The sequence below is a fragment of the Micromesistius poutassou genome (assembly GCF_964030765.1).
Source record: "Micromesistius poutassou genome assembly, chromosome: 1".
Taxonomy (NCBI): domain Eukaryota; kingdom Metazoa; phylum Chordata; class Actinopteri; order Gadiformes; family Gadidae; genus Micromesistius; species Micromesistius poutassou.
In genome coordinates this window covers 3,042,899-3,067,898 of record NC_140271.1, presented here as the reverse complement: position 1 = coordinate 3,067,898, position 25,000 = coordinate 3,042,899, and the positions used below count along the sequence as shown (strand labels likewise).

The following is a 25,000-nucleotide window of genomic DNA, read 5'->3' as shown; positions in this document are numbered from 1 at the left end:
GTATTAGCATCCCAGTCTCCATCAATGAAGGAATATCGCAATTATACTTTTTGAGTAGCTCTCATTCAGCTAAGAAAGCAAAAGCTCCACGTTTTAACTATAAGTAGAAAGGAAAGCCTTGCCGAAGATTTAATGTTGGCTGTCATCATCAATATTGTAATATCAAACAGCGTGAAGACGAATTAGCATAACATGGGGGAGATCAACAAGTGTGTTCACAGTAAGTCAAACTCGAAACCCTTTTTCTCTTGCATCGCCTCGAGCACGACTTGTATACAGCCCTCGGATGGAAGCACTGTGTAATCAGTTTGCTTCCCTGTCGTCCCCGATTGGCAAATGGTAATTTATTTTTATTATAAAATCAGTGAGTCAGGTTGAAACTTGAGCAAGCTAGCGAATCCATTATATTTTGTAATACACAACATCCCATGGTTGGATTCTATTGTGAAATAGAATTCCCAGCTAATTATCCTGTCAGAATTGTCAATTTTCCTTAGACTACTTGAATATGAGTGTGGTTGCAGCCTGACTGACATGAAAACTTCTTTCAATTTACTTGCTGTTTGTTTTTATGATAACAGTTTTTTTGGTTTATGACTCCTTGGATTAATAGCTGCGATTGGACACCAGAACGACCTGGTTGTTTTGCATGAATCTAAAATATGAGAAGTCCCAATGGTATGAGACAGTTTCCCTGGGCTACTTATCAGAAAGCTTTAACACCTCTGTGAGTTCCTCAGCATTAGGTCTCTTTTAAGGCTTGAATGTAAGGCTATATTTGCTTACATGTAGCTTACACGCGTCTCATTCATCGGATATTCTTCTGAAAGGAAAGGAAAATGACAATTCATTTTCATGCTGTTGGAGTGCAGAGTAGAGGTTTCCCCAATATACTCTTCAGCACTAAAGATGATTGGATATTGCATAACCTGAATCATTGCCAATGGGCCAAAGCCCAGTTTTAATGTAGTTCAGGCTTTCCTGGTTCTATGTCTATGTCCTGGCTCAAAGCCAAAAGGGCAATTAAAGGAAAGTATTGGATGCACATCAAGTCAGGATAGCCATTCCTTCAATGAAAACCATAAGACACATTGTATTGAAAAGATGGGGGTAAGGGGAGACTCCTTTAACTTGTAACATATTCCATTAATAAGATGTTCTGTTCCTTAAATGTAATCAAGAGCAACGTATTCCTCTGGGAGTTCCAATTTCCATTCAGATATTTTGCAATTTCAGTATACAGACTATACACTGTTTGCATTATGCTATTATACTGCACAACATTTGAATCACATTTGCTCTAAAAAAACACAGAACACAGTGGGTTCAGTCGCATTACGTAGGACTCTCGTGGTCCTAGGTGTGCAGAGGAAAGGTAATTCTGCTTTTCGGGGCACATTTCTAAAAGATGCCATTCTCACTTTATATTTTTATTGCACGGCAGATTGGAAGAATGCTCCAGGCCTTGCAATATATACATTGAGCCAAGTAGTTTGGTTTGAGGAAAATGCAAATCAAATAGCAGTAGAATTGCATGGATCACAGATCTGCATTATAAGTATATTGCATTGCACTATTATATATTAAAACTTGAATTTGAATAGAATTGTTTATATTTATCATTTGCATTTTCCCCAAGAGCAACTTAGTGTCTTTTAAAACAAGTTAAAACAATCTTTTCAAATTAGCATGCAGCAGACTGTGTGTGCAATCACATATTCCTATCATAACATCCTTATCATATTTGATAATAAATGGCTACAACCCAAAGCTGTTTTTTGTGTACTCTGTCGTAAATATATTCAAACGCATGCACAGCAAAGGTAAACCCTGATAGAATTTATCAGGATCATGAATTTAAATGTCAAAATATGTTTTTGCACATAAAATTACCATTTCAAATGTCCTTGCATTTCTCTCACCTTACCGCTCTTGACCTCCCCTTAAACACTGAGAACGTCCACAGAATTTAAAAGCACCACTATTGGGGTCCTTGTCGAAGGGGTCAGAAGGTCTCAGTCTCTCTTTTGTTTTATTTCTGAGGTATTCATCGAGGCAGGCGGTAAAACGTTATTATTATCGCAATAACTTTCAGAGGTTTTGCAAGTTCATCAGTTAACTTGGGCATGCAATTCTATGACAAGTTATGAAGGGCCCGCTTTCCATATTCATGTCATGAAGTATTCATCCCTCTCTTTATTGTCTGTGTGTTGAGCGATAAAACTTTCATGATTTATTGATTTCAAAAGCAGCATATCACAAAGAGCCCAGTCCTTTGAAAAACAAATCCTGTACTTTCTCTCCAGCTGTCATTTTGGTTTATGTGCTATAGACAGTGGATTTGAAAGTATATTTCATGCACATAGGTATATATTATTTATTTACGTTTTTTGGATCTCCTTCACTGTGTGTAGTGAAATTTTGTGAAGTCACACTTTTGCCTGGACACATGAATCAACATCAGAAAAATGTCCACAACTAATAATATCATTGCACAGCCTAATTTGCAGGACACCAGCTGTTTCACATTAAATTAACGAGCAGGTCATTATTTTTACCTTCTACTAGATACTGTAGTACTCCCCCTTCTTTATTCAACTTCTGGTGGATACCTCTAGTCATTCAAAATGACTAGAAAAGTCAAACTAATAGTTTTATTTTTTATTTTTTAGCCCTGTATAATTATAGTCTTTAACATCTCACCTCCTCCTTGTCCTCCTTCTCATCCTCCTCCTCATCCTCTACCACCTCTTCCTCCTTCTCACCCTCCTCCTCCACCACCAACACCACCCCCTCCCTGTCCTCAACCACCATCACCACCACCACCCCCTCTTCCTCCACCTTCTTCTCCTCACCCTCCACCGCCAACTCCTCACCCCCTTCCTCCTCCTCCACCTCCTCCTCCTCCTCCTCTAGTGAATGGCTTGATGCACTCTTTAATTGTATGCAGATGAGGGAAACTGATATCATTATAGCTGCACATGGATAACTGTGAGGTCTTTTGGACGTGCCTCATGAGCACCTCTTCAAAAGTGATCTCTGAGGGACCTCTCACTTTGGCACTTGGAATTTTTGTCTTTCTGGTTTCAGTTGTATTGGAGGAAATCTAGTGCGTTCTCAAACTGCTATCTTTTATTCGGATGTCATTTTCAGTTTTTGTCTGAAAAAGGGAACAATTTTCAACAATGTCTTGTTGAAAATTGTTTTGTCAAAAGTATAAAGATAACGTAGGTGGTCTAGGTCAGGCATTGGCATTTAGAAGTTCCAATAAAAAGAACCGAAAATTTGAATGAATGATGCAGAAGCCCATGGATCAGGATGAAGGAAACGCACCGCTGGTGTCTGTCTGCCGACAATAGACCAATAATTAATTCTACTGCAGCTTGTCTTTGACATCATTGTGTTTTTCTACTTCACTCTTAGTTTTCATCAACAACAGTACAATATATCCATTTTCATTCAATTACTTTATTTTACCTCTCAGCTGCACATACACCTACACGTACACATATTTATATTCAAGTAGTAGGTAAGAAAAAACAAATCAAACATAAGTACCCACTTCAAAACATGCATGTGTGCATTATAAACCCACCCGTCAAATGTAAATGATAATAATAATTGTCAGCTCCAACGAACCATAGACATAGCCAAAGATACAGACGTACTGTTTTTTTTTTTTACCTTGGAGCATAAGGGATGTGTTGTGTGCATATAGAGAAAATGTTGAAGTAAGAGGCGGACAGGAGGTATATATATATAAAACTAATATTAAATATTGTTTTAATATAATATATTAAACCTTGTTTTAATAAAGCCATGACATATTTTTGTCGAGGTGCATTTCATTGATACATTGTGTGGCTTCCTCAAAGGAGGGTATACTGAACAATGGAGGAAGGTTAGGTATGAATTCTGTACAGAAAACCAGTAGGCTCTCAATCTTCCTCACTGGATCTGACAGCTGTGATGATTTTTGTATTCACTGCAGGATAGTGGACGGCATAGTCTAGTGTTTAGGCTGCTTGACTCCCTGCTGTTCTGGGTTCAAACCACAAAGTCTGCAGTCTACCTGAAGTCACCCATGAGCAAGACTACTTCCTGGTCATTAATTCCATGGATCAAATAAAAGAAGAAGAATAAGAATAGAATAAGAATAAAAAAGTAATACAATTAAAAAGTTGGATAACAGCCATCTAAACACTGGCTATAATAATATTTGGACAAATAATGCTAATGTCCAGACTATTATGCATTATGTCTCATCATCCTCATGTCCAGGCCACTGGGGCAACCCAGGTTCATATCCTTGGTAAGACTGCTTCCAATCTCCGCCTGCTGCCAGGCAGGTCAGTAGATTGTGACCAGCACCATAGCCACAGCAGAACCATTCAGTGTAAAACCTCCATTTTGACACAATCACAGAAGTCTATGTTTAATGCCTAATGGGTTGACTGCCTAATGGGTTGGCTGTGACAACCTCTTTGGTTCATTTATTGAGTCAATAATAAAGGGGTACTTCATCTTTAGCGATCTTATTCAAAAGAACACGTGGTAACACTTTACAATAAGGTACACAGAAACGTAGGTAGTTACTGAGGAACGAATGAGTAATGAATGAGTAACGAATGAGGAACGAATGAGTAACGAATGATGAACGACGAAGTGACAGTTACTCAGTAACTACTGAGGAGTTACTGGTAAACAGACCAGGGGACTACTGAGGAACGAATGAGGAACGAATGAGGAACGAATGATGAACGACGAAGTGACAGTTACTCAGTAACTACTGAGGAGTTACTGGTAAACAGACCAGGGGACTACTGTATTCGTTACTGAGTAACGAATGATGAACAACCAGGGGCCCTAAAGTGACAGTTACTCAGTAACTACTGAGGAGTTACTGGTAAACAGACTAGGGGATACTGTATTAATGAATCATTCTGTGAAATAGCAAACTGACCAATTTGGTTATGAAAGCAACTGAATTTTCCTGGGATTTCACAATTAGTTAATAAATTAACAAGGCACAGACGGGATGATTGTCATATTTTAATAAAGATATTCACAATACATACATTCATATTCACATTTAAGGTTTATTATGTGGCATTAGTAATGTTGAAGGCTTAAAAGCAATTGTCCACCACTGCAGGGCACGCTTTAAACCTGCCTCCCTTGGTTTCAAGCGCTGTCGAGGGCTGGCTTGGGTCCCACACTGGATCGACTGGTAGAGCTGGATCTGACTGATGAGTTGTTACTCTTTCGCGATCCATTCGTTCACCAGTAGTTAAGCTTTATGAATCATTCGTTTACCAGTAGTGAAGCTTTTTGTGTACCTTCATGTAAAGTAATGCATCATACTGAGTTGTTACTCTTTCGCGAACCATTCGTTCACCAGTAGTTAAGCTTCATGAATCATTCGTTTACCATTAGTGAAGCTTTTTGTGTACCTTCATGTAAAGTAATGCATCATACTGAGTTGTTACTCTTTCGCGAACCATTCGTTCACCAGTAGTTAAGCTTTATGAATCATTCGTTTACCAGTAGTGAAGCTTTTTGTGTACCTTCATGTAAAGTAATGCATCATACTGAGTTGTTACTCTTTCGCGAACCATTCGTTCACCAGTAGTTAAGCTTCATGAATCATTCGTTTACCATTAGTGAAGCTTTTTGTGTACCTTCATGTAAAGTAATGCATCATACTGAGTTGTTACTCTTTCGCGAACCATTCGTTCACCAGTAGTTAAGCTTCATGAATCATTCGTTTACCAGTAGTGAAGCTTTTTGTGTACCTTCATGTAAAGTAATGCATCATACTGAGTTGTTACTCTTTCGCGAACCATTCGTTCACCAGTAGTTAAGCTTCATGAATCATTCGTTTACCAGTAGTGAAGCTTTTTGTGTACCTTCATGTAAAGTAATGCATCATACTGAGTTGTTACTCTTTCGCGAACCATTCGTTCACCAGTAGTTAAGCTTCATGAATCATTCGTTTACCATTAGTGAAGCTTTTTGTGTACCTTCATGTAAAGTAATGCATCATACTGAGTTGTTACTCTTTCGCGAACCATTCGTTCACCAGTAGTTAAGCTTCATGAATCATTCGTTTACCATTAGTGAAGCTTTTTGTGTACCTTCATGTAAAGTAATGCATCATACTGAGTTGTTACTCTTTCGCGAACCATTCGTTCACCAGTAGTTAAGCTTTATGAATCATTCGTTTACCAGTAGTGAAGCTTTTTGTGTACCTTCATGTAAAGTAATGCATCATACTGAGTTGTTACTCTTTCGCGAACCATTCGTTCACCAGTAGTTAAGCTTTATGAATCATTCGTTTACCAGTAGTGAAGCTTTTTGTGTACCTTCATGTAAAGTAATGCATCATACTGAGTTGTTACTCTTTCGCGAACCATTTGTTCACCAGTAGTTAAGCTTTTTGAACCATTCGTTTACCAGTAGCGAAGCACTTTCGGGTTAGTTATAAAACCCCAAACCACTGATGACAATGAGGGATCTACAGCCACTTTAGTTAAAAATGTATACAACATAGGGAAATATATATACATATACTGCGCTCATGACACATAATAACATATAACATAATAACAGGATAATATAGAAAATATTAACAATTTAAAACACAAACAGAAACAAAAAAGGCATTTTAAAATGTAACAAAAAAAGGCACTCTAAAAACAAAACAAAAACCAGCTCTCTTCATCTGACACGGCTGTAGCGATCCATCGCCTCTTCTGGGGTGAGGACTGAAACAAAGAAAATGATAAACATGTATTAACAGTAGTATTTTGTCAGGATGATGGTAGTGCAGTTGGTTAGGGGTTTACTAGTATTAATACTATTCTTGTATTAGGGTTATATAGTGGCAAGTTAGTTCTAAATTACATTCTAGAGTAATGAATGTACAGAGGTATAATAATAATAATTATTAAATTGTAATTTCCAGTAGTATCAAGAGTACTGTGAGTGTACTGTCTATTCAAGTAGTATTATCTGTACTCTTTAACAGTAGGTTATTATAAATCAAATGAGCACAACTAGAGAGTAAAGTGGGAGTACTGTATAGTTTAGACATGTGGTAGAATAAGTGGATTATATTGTTTAGTGTTATTTGAAAGCCATGTTCCTGCTGTAGCTTCATCCATTATGCTGCTTTGAACAGTCAGACGTGTTCAGACGTGGCTTTGATATTATAAGCAGACTTGGGACCAGCTGACCACCTAGCTCGTTAAATAAATGGGTAAGAATTGATCAATTAATCCAGCACCATGAATATAACCATAACCAAAAACTTTTTTATTTTCTACTTAGTAGACTAACTTAAAGTGGCTTAACTGACCTCAATCTAATTTATGTCATTGCTGTTCTAAGTTCCTTCCCATTCCCAAAGCACTTTCCGGTTACGATATCATGTAAAGGTAGATACTTGGTTACTGCAATGTTCAAGTACAAATGGAGTAAATATTACTAGCATCCTCTTGTCTTGGATCCCCTCTAGACACTAGCCTTCAACCAGTTAAGGTGAGCACCCTTATTTTAACATCATAAAACCAGGAAGTAGAAAAGAGGTTTAAAAGTAACACTATTATAGTGTTTTCATAGTGACGTTCATCAGTTATTAATCATTATACTGTGTACAACTACATTTCACAGTCACATGAATCTGAGTATATCTGTTAAGTATGCTTAACATTTAAAATAAAAAATTAATTACCTGCTTCCTCTGCTGCAGTTTGGCTACTGCGCTGTTCGGATTGTTCCCGCTGACTCGATGGCGCTGTAACATTTTGGAGCACAGAAAGAATGGTTGGTGTAAGGGGCTCAAAACCTTATGAAGAATATTGATGAATGCATACAGAGTGACGTTTTTGTTCATTTGAAAATTGTATGGATACCTTAAAAAAATATATATACAGTTAGTTAAGAAATAAGGGTTTTATTCACTTTGGGCAATGACATTATCCATTGTCTTTAATGTTATAATATGTAATAATAATATGTATGATCATATGTCATTTTGATTTATGACAAATCATCATCAATTCATTTGTCATGGTTCCACATGCAGTCCATTGTGTAGAAGACATGTTTGAGAGATTCAGTTGTTAACATTACATACTGTAACTATGGACTAAATTGAAAAGAAAAAAAACAGGGAGAAAGGTATTACCGTAATAGCACTATAACAGTGTAATGTAGCAGTCTTCGGGTTTTTTAGTAGTTAAAAACAACTCCAAAAACTATTCAAAGACGTGGTAACTGACTCGCCTAATTTAACATTAGATACGTGGTTGAACCGTCGGTCTTTTGACCTAGTTAAGAGTTAAACTTTTGTGTTTGACAGATGATTAAAATTTGCTTGCAACGTCGGCTATCTAGCCAGCTAGCAATCCATTGGTTAGTGACAAGGTTAGCTAGCAAGGCCAAAAAATACGTGATAGAACAGACGTGGTACGATGTCAAATTAGCTCATTTTAGGAAGCTAAGCAATGTGACCGAATCATTACACTCTCAATTAATAATGAAATAACTTTAAAGCATGTACTTACATTCTAACATGGCTGTCTCTACATGTGGAAGCTCTTCCGTGGGCTGCCTTTTTCTCTTACTCTTTCGCTGAGTCTCCATTGTCAAGTCCTTCTGCACGACCTCCTTGCCCGTCGACAGAGAGTGGGCGTGTCCGACGCATGGGGTAAAACGATCTGCGTATAACGTGCCCCCTACCCACTGTACACGTCCGTCGACGACAAGGGACGCTCCCGAATTGCATTGTGGGTCCGCATGTGCAAGACAGGAAGACGGTTTGATGCGAAGTTATCATGACCCTGCACGCTGAAGTACTCAGTCTTATTGAGGGAAGACAGACTTTTAAAAAGAAATTAAAATTGATAAAATGGCTCCAAAAGAAGAAGTTACTTAAAGCCAAAATAAAATGCAAACTCTGCAAAAAGAGCATGAAAATGAAGGAAAACGCAAACGTTGACGGACTGCAGTGGTAAGTATTCTTTTTTTGGTACGGTTTTTATCGATGACTTCCTTTGTTTACTGATATGTCATGTTATAAATTCAAGTTCAGTAACATTAATATTTATCATGAAGAAATGTGTTTTCTTCTGTAGGCAGTGCCGACGTAATAAACATAGAGGGAAAACGACGAGGAAGTCAGTGAGGTGCGGGTCACTTTTTGAGAGGAGCAAATTGTCCCTATAGACCGAGTCGGCAAGCAAGGAAACGTCACTTCCGGTCAGGGCCGTGGGGGAAAACAAACCGTTTTCCCCATACACACTCATGCAAAAAGGCGGTATTTTAAACCTTTGTCAAACGCTTGTCCGCTGTCATTTCTTGGTTTGAATCACTTGTATATGCTGTCAAAGGGCTATATATTAAAAAAATTATCATGATCGGGTCGATTGTTGTCCGTATATTTTTTTTAAAGTGGATCTTTCACAGTTGGTCTTCCCCCACAGCGTTGAGTCTAGGTGGGTGTTCCCTTGGTCGCCGGCTGTAGACACTCGGAGAGACAATGCCGAAGAGTTGTTGTTTACCATTTTGCACCGCAAATAAATTTAGGACAGCAATCGACCCCGATTATATCAAGTTTTTTAAGATAAAGCTCTTTGTCAGCACATACAAGTGACTGAAAGTAAGACATGACAGCAAGAGACAAACACTTGCCGCGTTTTTACGATATAGATCCGGCCGGCGACCAAGGGAACACCCACCTAGACTCAACGCTGTGGGGGAAGACCAACTGTGAAAGATCCACTTTTTAAAAAATATACGGACAACAATCGACCCGATCATGATAATTTTTTTAATATATAGCCCTTTGACAGCATATACAAGTGATTCAAACCAAGAAATGACAGCGGACAAGCGTTTGACAAAGGTTTAAAATACCGCCTTTTTGCATGAGTGTGTATGGGGAAAACGGTTTGTTTTCCCCCACGGCCCTGACCGGAAGTGACGTTTCCTTGCTTGCCGACTCGGTCTATTCAGCTGGATGAAATACATTTATAGGTAAGGTATGCAGTAGGGCTGTACGGTATGGACTACAATTTATATCACGGTATGATTTGAGGCATATACGGTAATGCCGTATTATATCACGGTATGTTCATTTTATCTTCTAATTTCTATATAAATGTTTCTGAAGGGGTATCATCAGCCAATCAGCGTTCACTCCCTGAGGGACGTAACATAACAGCCAATCAGCGTTCACTCCCTGCAGTCCAGACTAGAGTGAATCGCAGCACTCCCGGAGCTCTATATCTAAATAATATAATTAAGCAATAGATCACGACAGGCTGTGGTATACGGTCATTATACCACAGTTATTGAGTAATTGTAATTGTTGTAATTGAATGTTATTATTGTGTCATGCACACAGTTATGACTTATGCCTTCTTAGGCTTTAAAAACACTTTGAAACTCATCAAATTCACATCGTTTTGGCCAGAGGACCAGCATAATTTCTTAACCGTGCAAACAAAATAATCTTTGACTATGACATGTTCTAGAATTTTTTATTAATTGTCGGTCCTAATGTTTATTTTTCTGTCTTCTACTACTTTATCACAGTATGGAAGGGGGAGATTTGGAGCTACCTGGAGGAGGAGAAAATGGGTCTTCTTCCTTGGCAGATTGCTGCATGACATTGGCCACGAACACCAATAACATTTCATTGAGTTTTGTTGAAACTTCTTTTCTTTGTTAGATTTTTTCAGTGTTCTTCAGAAATGCCTTGTTAAAAGTGCAGCCTTTATTTTTGTTCCATTTTAAAATGCCTTTTTTTGTTTCTGTTTGTGTTTTAAATTGTTAATATTTTCTATATTATCCTGTTATTATGTTATATGTTATTATGTGTCATGAGCGCAGTATATATATATATTTCCCTATGTTGTATACATTTTTAACTAAAGTGGCTGTAGATCCCTCATTGTCATCAACAGTGGTTTGGGGTTTTATAACTAACCCGAAAGTGCTTCGCTACTGGTAAACGAATGGTTCAAAAAGCTTAACTACTGGTGAACGAATGGTTCGCGAAAGAGTAACAACTCAGTATGATGCATTACTTTACATGAAGGTACACAAAAAGCTTCACTACTGGTAAACGAATGATTCAAAAAGCTTAACTACTGGTGAACGAATGGTTCGCGAAAGAGTAACAACTCAGTATGATGCATTACTTTACATGAAGGTACACAAAAAGCTTCACTAATGGTAAACGAATGATTCATGAAGCTTAACTACTGGTGAACGAATGGTTCGCGAAAGAGTAACAACTCAGTATGATGCATTACTTTACATGAAGGTACACAAAAAGCTTCACTACTGGTAAACAAATGATTCATAAAGCTTAACTACTGGTGAACGAATGGTTCGCGAAAGAGTAACAACTCAGTATGATGCATTACTTTACATGAAGGTACACAAAAAGCTTCACTACTGGTAAACGAATGATTCATAAAGCTTAACTACTGGTGAACGAATGGTTCGCGAAAGAGTAACAACTCAGTATGATGTATTACTTTACATGAAGGTACACAAAAAGCTTCACTACTGGTAAACGAATGATTCATAAAGCTTAACTACTGGTGAACGAATGGTTCGCGAAAGAGTAACAACTCAGTATGATGCATTACTTTACATGAAGGTACACAAAAAGCTTCACTACTGGTAAACGAATGATTCATGAAGCTTAACTACTGGTGAACGAATGGTTCGCGAAAGAGTAACAACTCAGTATGATGCATTACTTTACATGAAGGTACACAAAAAGCTTCACTACTGGTAAACGAATGATTCATGAAGCTTAACTACTGGTGAACGAATGGTTCGCGAAAGAGTAACAACTCAGTATGATGCATTACTTTACATGAAGGTACACAAAAAGCTTCACTACTGGTAAACGAATGATTCATGAAGCTTAACTACTGGTGAACGAATGGATCGCGAAAGAGTAACAACTCATCAGTCAGATCCAGCTCTACCAGTCGATCCAGTGTGGGACCCAAGCCAGCCCTCGACAGCGCTTGAAACCAAGGGAGGCAGGTTTAAAGCGTGCCCTGCAGTGGTGGACAATTGCTTTTAAGCCTTCAACATTACTAATGCCACATAATAAACCTTAAATGTGAATATGAATGTATGTATTGTGAATATCTTTATTAAAATATGACAATCATCCCGTCTGTGCCTTGTTAATTTATTAACTAATTGTGAAATCCCAGGAAAATTCAGTTGCTTTCATAATCAATTGGTCAGTTTAGCTATTTCACAGAATGATTCATTAATACAGTATCCCCTAGTCTGTTTACCAGTAACTCCTCAGTAGTTACTGAGTAACTGTCACTTTAGGGCCCCTGGTTGTTCATCATTCGTTACTCAGTAACGAATACAGTAGTCCCCTGGTCTGTTTACCAGTAACTCCTCAGTAGTTACTGAGTAACTGTCACTTCGTCGTTCATCATTCGTTCCTCATTCGTTCCTCATTCGTTCCTCAGTAGTCCCCTGGTCTGTTTACCAGTAACTCCTCAGTAGTTACCGAGTAACTGTCACTTCGTCGTTCATCATTCGTTACTCATTCGTTCCTCATTCGTTCCTCATTCGTTACTCATTCGTTCCTCAGTAACTACCTACGTTTCTGTGTACCTTATTGTAAAGTGTTACCGAACACGTTGTCCGGGTTACAGATCGGAAATGCTAGGTTGCTATCCTGGCATGTCAGATGAGGCTGAAGTGATTCTAGTAAACATGGCTGGCAAGTAAGGTTTCCTCGAAATCCAAATCGAAATAAACAATCCTAAGCGACCTTTAACTAGGTCACGATAAAAAGACCCAGAAATATCAAAAGCATGAATAATTGGGCTCAAGGGCTCTGAGGTACATAATTATCGTTGTACTTTTTCTTACATCCCTCTTAACTCTAATAATTATTTAAGATGTTTCAAGGATCAGGAACTCTCTCTGCCCTGAAGAAAAGCACAGCCGCACAACAGACAGAGACAATGCTGTCCACTGCCTGCGTGACATACAGGCCGGTTCTGTTGTGCATTCAATTTCCCGCTCCTTTTGACAGCCTCCGGGATCAACGGTTGATGGTGGCTGCACAAAACACAGAATACAGCAGATCCATTGATTTCATAAACAAAATGGCCATCCCACACATTATGCTGTTGGCAAAAGAAATTGTTGTGTTTTCATGTCCAAAACAATAAAACAGCATTGTAGGCTATGTATGTGACTTGTTTATCAAGTGTGCCCAATCCACCTGGATTTCTCCTCACAGCTCCACTCCCGCCCATATACATGAGTCCTCTTTCAGAGTCTTTGGCCTCAACCACCAACACAACAAGCCTTCTGTTCGATACAAATATTTATACTCAAGGGGTGAGTTTGGAAACAGAGCATGTTCTAAAGCAGTTTTTTTCACTTGAGGGGAGTTGGAGAGATAACAATCAGGCTACTTTTCACGCCCCTAGCTGTCAAAGTCATCATCTTTGCCTCCCTGACCTCCTCCTCCTCCTCCTCCTCTTCCTCCTCCTCAACGTCCTCGTCTCTGTCCTCCCTTGAGCTGTGGTCAAAAGAATCATTTTAATGGTTTGGTCCTACAGAGAGAGAGAGAGAGAGAGAGAGAGAGAGAGAGAGAGAGAGAGAGACATTTGAGAGAATCTCACTGATTGTCCTTGTCCCGCCGTCTGCGGTCCCCCTGGCCACTGACACGTGTCCCACTGGTGGTGGTCTCACAGCCTGCCCTGACAGCTCTGCTGTCCAGGGACCGTTTACAGGCTGGATGTCTTCATACACCAGGCAAGTCTAGAGAGAGAGGGGTCATTGAGTATGAAGAAGAGACTCTTAAACCTCAAGATTCAACTGACAAGTTCAAGGGCAAATTCACTGATGAATTGAAATGGCTTTGTAATGTGATAGGCAGGGAATACGTAAGAGAGGAGAATACTCAGCATCCATGTCACTCATGTAACACCAGGCTATATAACCACTATGTATTTGTATGTAATCTTCTGTTCTCTGATAGCGCACCGCTACGCAGTGGTGGAGTCGAACAGACACTGTTAAGATTCAAAGGCGATTGCTTTAACAGCTAAGCCAAACGACAACCATTCAGGGTGGCAGTTATGTGGTTTAACCTGGAGGACCCCTGCCACTCCATTACATATAATGTGTATTACATACATAATCACATTATATATATACATATATATACATACAAACACGACTTTTATGTTTAGATTTGTAAAAAAACGATAGCAAACAGCCTTAAGCTCCGTTCGTGCACATGCATATACATTCAGTTGTTCCAGTAGTTCCTCCATCACCTGAGTTTGCAGGGGTCCAGTGAGCTTCAGGGCTGACTGACTCCATATGCTGTACATGAGAGATGCAGGCCAGAAATAAGAGCTCCTCTTGTCCCAGGGATACCCCCACCCCCATGGCTTTTATCTCTCTGCCAGATGGCTTGGATTGTGGCAGTGCTACAGGAACATATGAAGAACATATCATAAAGCAAAAAATAATAAAAACACAAACAAAAACAACCGCATATCTTCGTCAATCGCTGCTGCATGTCTGTTGTATTCAATGGAAAGTTGTGTTGCCCAACAACGACCGCGGTAATACTTTACTGAGAATAATATCATAATACGTTTAGAATTTTTTTTTGAAGTGGTGATTGGCTGTTTAAATGAAAATCCCAAAATGTATTCACTATAATACTATAAAATTCACACTATCATAGCAAAAATGTATTGTAAGCCATATTTTAAAACGCTAAATAGTTTGTATGAATATAATGTAGATGTGTCAGAAATAGTTACAACTATCAACCAATCACATCAAATGGTAAACCCTACCGTGAAATTCAGCATGTAGCCTTTTAGACAAACAACCGTGGACTACTTTCAGAGGGAAAGAGCCTCATTCAGCGTCTCGTGTTGAAGTGCAAAAGAACAGCTAATTAAAAGGCTAACTCGTTATGTAAGCTGGGAACACACAATGCCTGCAGAACAGCGGTTGGTGAACGCTGTGTGCGGTACGGTGTGGACTGTTGGGGAGTCTCTGTGATTACAGTCTGACAGTCAGTCCATATAAATCATATATTTCTACAGGATCCTGTGCTCTGTCTCTAGCCACCTATATAAGGAAGGTGTTCTTCAGCAATACATTATTGGCAATACTCTGAAACGCCGGCCTTGTTGCAGGTCATACTGTGGGTGTTGATTGAAGAGATGTAGCTGTTAATTGTTTGTGTGTGGGTGTGTGTGTGGGTGTGTGTGTGTGTGTGTGTGTGTGTGTGTGTGAGGGGGAGGGGAGCTGTTACATAAGGAATACAAGTCTTTGGTCCATAGCATATTATTCAGCTACTGTACCTGCTGCTGTATATTATATTTCAGCCATGTTCATTCAATTTCTCTGAAATTTTCCATTATACAAATTTATTAATGTTTTCAGAGTTATTTGTTATCTGGTTGTGATTTGTATAAAATGTATTCAGTATACTTTAGAAATGCAGCGGTAGGCAAATTATTTGCCTCATAAAGCCAACCATAAAACAAATATATCAACTGAAATAGATCAGAAAATCAGTTAAGAGTTTACATTTTCATACATATATATATTTTTTAAGTATGCCTAGATTTAAAGGATTGACTGAGGTTCATAATACGATTATAATATAATACTATATATAATATATAATATAATACGATTATGAATCCCACCAAACCTTATTGTAATCATATCAGTACACAGCGGAGAGACTAAAGTTGTGAGAAAAATGTTTTTAATATAGCAGTAAGCAGGGATTAGGGATCAGCCGCACTAAGGTGCTACCTGCGACCAACAAATTGAACTGACAAATGAACGCCCGCTGTTCCATTCTAAAACGTATTAAACTTTAGTGTGGTTTTAATGGTAACCCTTCGTTTAAAGTTCCGGGGGAGCATTTATTACAACGTTGCGTTAGGATAAGACCCACTTTCTGCTGCCACTAGGTGAGACACGGCAGTCAAGGTAACGGCACTAGCACACATTGGCATGCAAAATGCTCTCATCTACATGCAATGCACAGGATGTACATGTCACTTCCTGTTTCACGTCCCCACCACAAAATTGCTCCTAGGACGAGATGGGGGGGGGGTAGGGGATGGTAGAGGATGACATTCTGACAGGGAACAAATACACAGCAAGACATGTGGTAAAACACAACACGACAGCAGGGACGAAAAGTACCTCAACGACCCCAGAAAAGTGATGATGGGTAGGAAATGTTTGCTTTTTTCCGCGATGGCTGTCTTCTGTCTCCCGACCAGTCGAGCATCCGTTGGGCTCGGTGCCATGGAGCCATCCTCTTTCACTACATCAGACTAACCCCACAGTTAAGCAAACACACAAGTCCCAAAAACGTATTTATTTAATAATAGATTTTGGTGCATCCATTTATTCATATGTCACTAAATCATTGATCCCTTCATCTACCACTGGCCCGTAAGAACACCTACAATAAATCCTTCATCCCCTCTGCAATAGCCCTACTGAACAGCACAGAATGAACACCACAGTCAGCTGATGCCTCGACACCCACGTCTTGTCTTGTCTTTTACGTCTGTGTGAATGTTTATTTGTGACTGGGGCCATGTCAAAGACAATGTTCTGTAACCCCTGTGTAACAGACAAGTACAAAAGTATTATCTTATCTTGTCTTATCTTATCTTACTAGCGCCTGCAGCAGATGTTGTGGACTCGAAAACCCATACACCTCATGCGACGTCATTTGACATTCGCGTTTGCGCGGCCGCAGCTCAGGGGCCCGTGTAGAGCGGGCCTTCCCCTGCCCGGACCAGAAGGTGACGCCGGGCTTGGTCTCGCAGCGTGTCGCGAGGCCTCACACATGGTGGGGCGGGGGGGGGGGAAACACCCAAGCAGTAACTCCCCCTGACAGGATCAGCCACGGCTCAGGCATGGCCCAGCGATGCGGTTGCCGTGTGAACGGGCAGGCACCACTTTAGTGCCCGGAGGCTTTGTTTGTAGCTGCCAGATGTTGGGATAAGCGCGATACGATGAGTGCAGTGGAATTACGGCTCAGTTTTCCTTGTTATGCACCAGCGCGGCCTGCAATCGTCGACTGTTTCGGAGGGCTGTCAAGTGGTGTCCAGATGGTGACACCTTTTATTCAAAGACTTAAAAATAGGTGACTTGGATGAATAGGCTATGAGTAAGCAGAGGTATTGCAGCAAGACAACATATGACGATAACCTGCTGCTTTGTGTTTGGACTACGTGCAAACTGACATTAATAGTTGTACGACATAAAGAATAATTGTTCAACTGGCAATCCCAGCACAATATGTCCACCTCCCGAGGGGAATCAGTGCTTAAAGGACCTGTGGCAGGTGCCTAGCCACACATTTAAGCTGTAACAGTTGTTTTTTATTGGTTCAGGCAGTATTACGTTCCTTATTCGCTGTGAGAAATTAACTTGTTATGGATTAGGTCAAACAAACAAGACCCCCAAGCCATTAAAATGTGATTAGAAAGCACTTTCTTAATCCCGGTTGGAATGTAATTGCAGCAGCAAAGATTAGAAAACAAAAAATCGGTGAAAGCTAGAGTTTGAGTGGCACGATCATAAATCCTATGACCAGGAACTTATATATTCAAAAAAATCTCAATTATTTGATACTTTCTATTCTTTTGGTACTGGGTAGGAATACATTATTAAAAGGATGAAATCTACGAGGATGTTGGTTATTTATTGGTAAATGCTGCTTTGGGTTTGGAAAATTATTTTGATTACAAATGTATTGTGAAATGAGTTAGCTATGACAGGTTTATTACATCTTAGAGCTGTTACAGTTTTTTACCACTTGTGAAATTGTTGTTCTTGTTCATGTTCTTGTTTGGGTGCACCTATGTGCCTGCAGCACCTATGAGTGTGTTCATGTGCAGAGAGAGACTGAACTCCAGACGGATATAACTCACATTGCCAAGTAAATACCACATCAAACACTTTAGTTCACGCCTAATTACCAATACAGAACATCTCCGGTATAAAAAAAGATCGTAAAAAGGGTGTTCTATTGAGTGTGAGATCCCTGACACAACGAAACACTACAGCTGGTCATGGTGTTTCACCGAACACTTTTTAACCACTCATCCCTGATTACACACATAAAACATGTTATTTTTTCCCTCCCCTCTCCATAGTTATGGGCACAGAGGAATCACTTAGACAACATTACGTAGGCGGTTGTCCTTTTGCTGGTACGCACAGCCTCTGCGTGGGCTGTCTGCAGGTCTCTCTCTGTGTCTCTCTCTCTCTCTGTCTCTGCCTCTATCTCTCACTCTCTCTCTCTCTCTCTCTCTCTCTCTCGTCCTTTCCTCCCTCTCTCTATTATGGGTACGGCACTTGGAGCCGTGTGTTCCCAAGGTGCTCTCAGACAGATGCAAAATAGTGGGCGCTCCGATGGAAAGAGCCCGGCGACACTCAGCACTCACACACACATCACCGGTGTCCACCAAAGTATAACATACACAAGATAGACTCTGCAGAGAGGAACCCAGAGTGAACATACGATGAGTTCATATCAATATTTATTCTGCCTGGGGGCGGAAGTGAAGTCTTCTTTAGGATCAATTACATAATTTTCTTGAATAAAACGAATATAATAATAGTAGTACAGTCATCTGAATCTGAATAAATCTCATAAAGGTGTAACACCAATACCACAGTGTGTGGTGTTGTTCTAGGCAGGTTTTTTTTTTTTTTAATGTTATAATCTACTTTTCATTGATGGACAAAATAAGGTAACCCAGCCGATAGTAAACTTGCATCGTTAGTCTCTTTCTTATCAAAAGGTTCTGCGTAACCTGTCAGTAACCTAAGCAAATCACGACTGTTGAACAGCGAGGTTATAGCATTTGAGGCTTCCTCAGACAGAGATAAAGACCCTGTTTAGGATTATCTCACTCCAGAGCCGTATACACTTATTAGACAGGCACAACTGACATGCAACACTAAACTGCTGTTTTTCTCAACCAATGACACGTGACTTTGTCTCTCTGAATTAGGCTCCATCCAAAGGTATACGCTGATGTATGTGGATCTGAGCTTTTCCAAAGATCACCCAAGACCTTCAGAGAGCTTAATCCCTCAGTGCACAAATATACGGACTGTCTTGCTCAATTCCTCAAGCATGGCATAAACACAACCAGGGTTAGAGTTCAATTCCCACTGGTAACTCCCATAGTCAAAATGTATGTGAATTTGTAAACATCACATAATAGAAAGTGAGATCGAAAAGGGATGGACCCTTCTGATTAGCTAAGAAATAATTAGTGGGTGAGATTTGAATCACTTCATATGAAGAATAAAATCTCCAAATTAAACTTAATTTGGAGATTTTTTGCTTCATGTCTTCAATATTAAAAATAGTTACTTGAGCTATATTGTTCCAGGGACCCCTATCAAGTTACTGCTCTGGGGTATTATGAAGTTTCACATCCAAAAGCAAACAGATGGGGGGTTTTATGAAAGTTTAATCAGTCATTGGCAAAGAGCCTGAAGATATAGAGCAATACATTCAAGTCAATTAATAATTCAATTAACACATCTTCAATTAATTGCACGGTTGTGCAGCCCGTCGTATGTGTGGTGATTCCAACCCGGAATTACAGGTCGGAACATTGGGTGTAAATTCAGAGCTCTGGTTATTTTAAAGTCTATAAAGTTATTTTAAAGATTTAATGAGCTTGCCAGTGTCTTCTTCAACGGACAGGGCGAACCCCTCTGTCTGTTTGCTGGCACTGATTTATTAGCCAATAGACAGAGGGGAGCATGTCACTGATACCATGTACTGACATGACATGTATTGACATCAATACTTCTTATGTTGTGTGTTGATGTGATAAATCATTTATAAATAAAATAGACAAATAATATTTCCAACTGACATTCATGTCTAAACTCCCTAATGTTTTTTTTGAGTTCAATGTGCAAAATGTCATCTTAGGCTGATTTCCACAGTTTAGGCCCATATCCGGACTGAGCTGACGGCAATGGAGCAAGTTGAAAGAAAAAAACAAAATGACCTAAAAAAGAAAAGTACAGGCACTTAGCCATGACATTTTCAATTATGCATGACCTGCATCTCTTCTCCCCCCTGCCCAAAATAATACCAACGTGTCACTTATACATCCCCTCTCCATATTTGTAACCCCAATCCTATTGAAGGTAGTCCACCACTATTTAGAGAGACGGCGCGTCATTCCCCATGGGGTAAGGGAGGGCAGACCAGTAGCATCATCACATGCATAAATAAAGCTGTGAGGTTCCTGTGGTCGTGACAGAGAGCTACTCAGCGCGGCGATACTGGAAGAGGCTAACGCCACCACCCCCGCCTACTTGGTAAGCATCTCTGTGGCGGCGGCGGCGGCGGTGGTGGTGGTGGTGCGTTGGTCCCGCGCAGCGAGACGGATGGACGGGGAAGGGACCACAAGGGGCCATTGGTGTTGTAAACGGACTGGGCTGTCCAAACGCCAACGCTTCTCTCTCACGCTCGCGCTCGCGCTCGCACTCACTCTCTCTTGCTCTCTCTTTCTCTCGCTCTCATTCACTCACTCTCTCTCTCTCTTTTTATACTCTTACCACATACACACAACCCGAGGCAGGAGAACTACAATGCCAGCCGGACGCACACATACGCACGCACACGCACGCACGTGCACTAACACAGATGCACACTCGTAGACTAGTGCACACATGCACACACACACACACACACACACACACATACACACACACACACACAGACACACACACACAAACACACAGACACACACACACACAAACAAACAAACAAACACACACACACACTATAAACACATCTTATTTTTCCCCATCAACTTTACTATTTCCAACACTCGTACCCATTACTGGGTCTGGGGGTAAATTATGAGGCAAGTCTTGCTGAGAGCGTTTAATAATGGTTTTAGACTTTGGTAAGGTACGGCAACTACCACAGGAAGTATAGTTTGTAGAAAGTTTAATTTCACTTCTCCTGCAGAGCCTTTGATAAGGGGATAACATCTGTCAAGAAACGTAATTCAATCCGTCTCATAGGTCTGTTGGCAGTCCGTCAGTGTTCCTTTAGGCTGAGATTTAGCTCTATCAAATACTCCAAATCCTGCCTTTTCTCAAAAAGCTAATCCTCCCCATATTTACAAACTTAAAAAACTAGAAAGTGAAATGACACGCTGTAATATTATCATTTTAAAAAGTGTTTATTTGGTCAGACAAAATATTTTAATAAATCCTAAAAGCACACCAAAAAATGTAACCAGGGCTGTTCAGAGCCATGTCCCAATAAACGCACTACCCCGTTTTAATGCAACACCAGCCCATGTTAACTAATTCTACATTGCCCCCCTGGTTATTTCACTCATTATAATTTGTTAGTTCAGTTCAGTAAAATTTAATTTGGCAGCTTCATACATATTCCCTTTGCTTTCTAGCAACTTTGGTGTTTACCTCCCACTGTTATTGTTTGTCTGGGAAATTTCTGGGAAAATGAAGCATCAAAGGTGCCATGACATGCCACCAGGTGTGGTGTGATTGTTGCAAACGTTGCTCATCTATCCATCACACATCACACATCCATCACACACATCTAGGTGGACACGCCCACTTGTGAAGTCATAAGGGGCAGATTTCCAAAACGGAGTGTAACGGCTAATCACACCACACCTGGTGGCATGTCATGGGACCTTTAAATTGGAATAAGATGAATGTCATGTTGTTGAATTGCCAATTGGGGCGTTAATATTCACATTTTATATATGAAGAGAATATGAAGAGAAACGTCATGGTACACTTAATATTGTCTATATACTGTACTGTTTTGTGGAAAAATCATTTTCCTGTGGTCTTCCTTTCGTTTACCGTTTAGCCAGAAAGCTTTCCGGTAGCCCCGCACACTCTCAATAATGATAGCCATTACTTTCCCTTTGCTTTCCTCTCCAGAACGTAGATCCACTGGGTGCTTCACTGGGAGGGGAGCACCATCACACACTAGGGTGCACCGGTGTTTTCAGCCAGAAGCAGGGGTTGTATTCTCCGCCGAATTTGCCCCCCTGTTTAACAACTCTAAAGCAATCCACTCAAAAATAACACGCCGAAAGTTCACGACACACTTTGTGAGACCTAAATCGAATCGTTTTCCACTGAAATTGTCGAGGACTGGAAAGTGGATGCATGGGCGTCATGAACCGTCCAACTACCTCACCTCCAGCCCCCCGCCAAAGATCAGGCAAAAAAACGTTAATGGTGGACAGGAATCCCATTAAACCAGTTGGCACCACTACCCTCTCTGAACGATACCTGAATCTCCTATAGCCTCTCTCTCTCCGCCACCAAATTGGCTCTGCCAGAGAGAGACGGGGGTGCTCAATATTGCATGGGCTAAACACCGCCCTGCTCTTCCTCAGCATCACTAGATTGAGGAGGAGGCTTTTTTTTTCAGTCAGAGTTAGTTAGTAGTCTACGCCGCCGCCCCCGGCTGCCGTGCGGTCCGACTCCTGCGGGAGGCCATGGATCAGAGAGGCGTGGGAAACATCATGCACCTGTTTTTTTCGGGACTTCAAGATAAGAGTGTGGTGGTGGTTTTGATCCCCCCGAGTGATGAGTTATTAATTAACGTTCATCCGGTTCGTTGTATGTGTGTCGGGGGCGCTATAGGAATGTCAAGGCTGAGACGTAGCACGCATGCTTCTCCGCAATGCTTAAAGGTGACATGTTACAGCGCCAGGTGTGACTGTGATTCGCCGTTACGAGCCGTTTTAAAAATCGGCCTCTTCTGACATCTCAGGTGGGCGTGTCCCCCTAGATGTGCACCGGATAGATCAGTCTACCAGCCCCGGTGGACTGTAGAAAACGTTGCTCAGCTATCCGTCACACATCTAGGTGGACACGCCCACTTGTGATGTCATAAGGGGCAGATTTTCAAACCGGCTTGTGACGGCGAATCACATTCACACCTGGTGCTATACTGTATTAAACAGCACTCACACGGCAACCACGCAGCGGCACGTTAGAGTGTCGTAATGTAGTCATGGACTCAATGACATTTATTGGACACCTGACACACACTCACACACTCACACACACACACACACACACACACACACACAAAAACTAAAATGAAAAAAATATATATATATCTAAAATAAAAAAATACATTTGTTGATTTAGCAACTATTGTCTTTTGAAGAGATTCGACAGAAGATCCTAAAAACAATACAAATATTTGCATGCAATCCTCCATCCCATCTATTTACTAATTTCCATGCTGTGCAGGATTCGAATTTGAATTCCAACCAGCTGCCCCAAAACACAGCACAGCCATCATCATAGTAATCAAAAGTAAGATTCAATTTCCCCCACTAATAGTATTATGATTGCAATCTGTTAGATTGATTAGGGTCGACCTCATCACATGACCCAGAAGCCTTGATTGTGGTTCCTTCCCTCACCCCCCTCTGACTCGAATCACGACACAGTGGCGAGTCCTGGTTGATCAAGAAAGTAAATCATCAAGGGCTGGGGGGTCGGGGGGGGGGGGGGGGGATACACTAGTGAGCCCTGCTGTCCTACAGCTGCACCGTCGCCTCCTCCTGTCAAACCTCCCTCTCCCTACAGCTTCTCTCACTCACTCAGGCTGAGAGGGAGGGCCGGGCCGGGCCGCCGGCGCGCCTTCGTCCTCCAGAATAGACCCGACTGAATCACCCCCCCCCCCCCCCCCGCTCCCCTACCGCAGCAGCATCATCGTCATCATCATCATCACCATCGTCATCATCATCATCATCATCCTCATCACAAAATACATCAGAATGCACTCTTCATAAATTAAATCTTAAAGTGAATTTACCCTCCGGGACCCCGGCGGTTCCCGCGGCGCGAGGACGCCGCGCGTTGTTCCGTCGCGTGGGTCCTCCGTGTGAGGGAAGAGAAGAGTTGAACAACACGTCGGGTGTTTTTTTAATTAATTTATTAATTTAGTTGATGGTGTTTTAAAAACTAGGTAGGACTGAGTAGGAGAAACACTTAAATATTCAGTTTGGTTTTGTCGTTTTTTGCAAATTTAAAAGGACACACACAGTAATCGCACAGGCCTATGGGGAGACGACAAGAGGCCCCCTTCTGGTGGGATCGATTCGACATGAGACGGGTCCTTCACATTGGAATTCAGATATGAAGGTCCATTCATATCCAAACGAGACTTATTCCCAATAGATTTTTGTCCACTGATTTATCTCCAGATTTAACCGCTTCAAATAGGCCTATGCATTGCTTTACGACATGCCAACACACCGCTAGAGGCCTACCTGTGGATAATCCTCAAATCAGCATAGCTTGCACGCCACAAGGCGCCTATACCACTATCGTTTATTCCACTTCGAAATAAGCGTGTGTGAACAGGAGGATTGTGTAAACCACCCAGCGTGCCATATATTAAACTCGTTCCATATATATAAATATATACATATATATATATATATATATAGCCCTGCGGTGACAAACAATCGTCTTATGAGATTTCAACTTAGTCAGACCGGAGAGGATCACCGCGCACCGTCCCGCGTCGCTTGCCGCGTCTCTCCACCTGATAATCACTTCAGTTGGATCGTAGTTTAGCCGTGTGTAGTGCTTTGGGTGTAGGCTAACACGAAGACAGGAAGAAGGAGAAGAAAAAGAAGAGAAAAGCAGTCCGTTCCCCTGTTGCAGGCGTAATGGAAACTCCGGACTCCGGGTGTGTGTTGAGAATACATAAAGGAGCGCAGTGAGAGAGCTTTCACTCAGGGCTCAGCCGAATAATCACTTTACTGTTCCGTGGATCCGACGGGCTCACTCCCTCTCTGTCAATCTCTCTCCCTTGCTCGCTCTCTCTCTCTCTCTCTCTCTCTCTCTC

The 25,000-nt window shown here is 40.9% G+C and overlaps 1 long non-coding RNA gene across 1 annotated transcript; it reads right to left on the bottom strand.

Moving 5' to 3' along the window:
* Positions 1–6,454: 6,454 nt before the first annotated feature.
* LOC311410988 lies at positions 6,455–9,130 on the bottom strand. Its single transcript, XR_014675477.1, has 3 exons — positions 8,571–9,130; positions 7,736–7,798; positions 6,455–6,767 (listed from the first exon to the last, which is right to left on the bottom strand). It is a non-coding gene; the product is annotated as an uncharacterized lncRNA (long non-coding RNA).
* Positions 9,131–25,000: the final 15,870 nt, after the last annotated feature.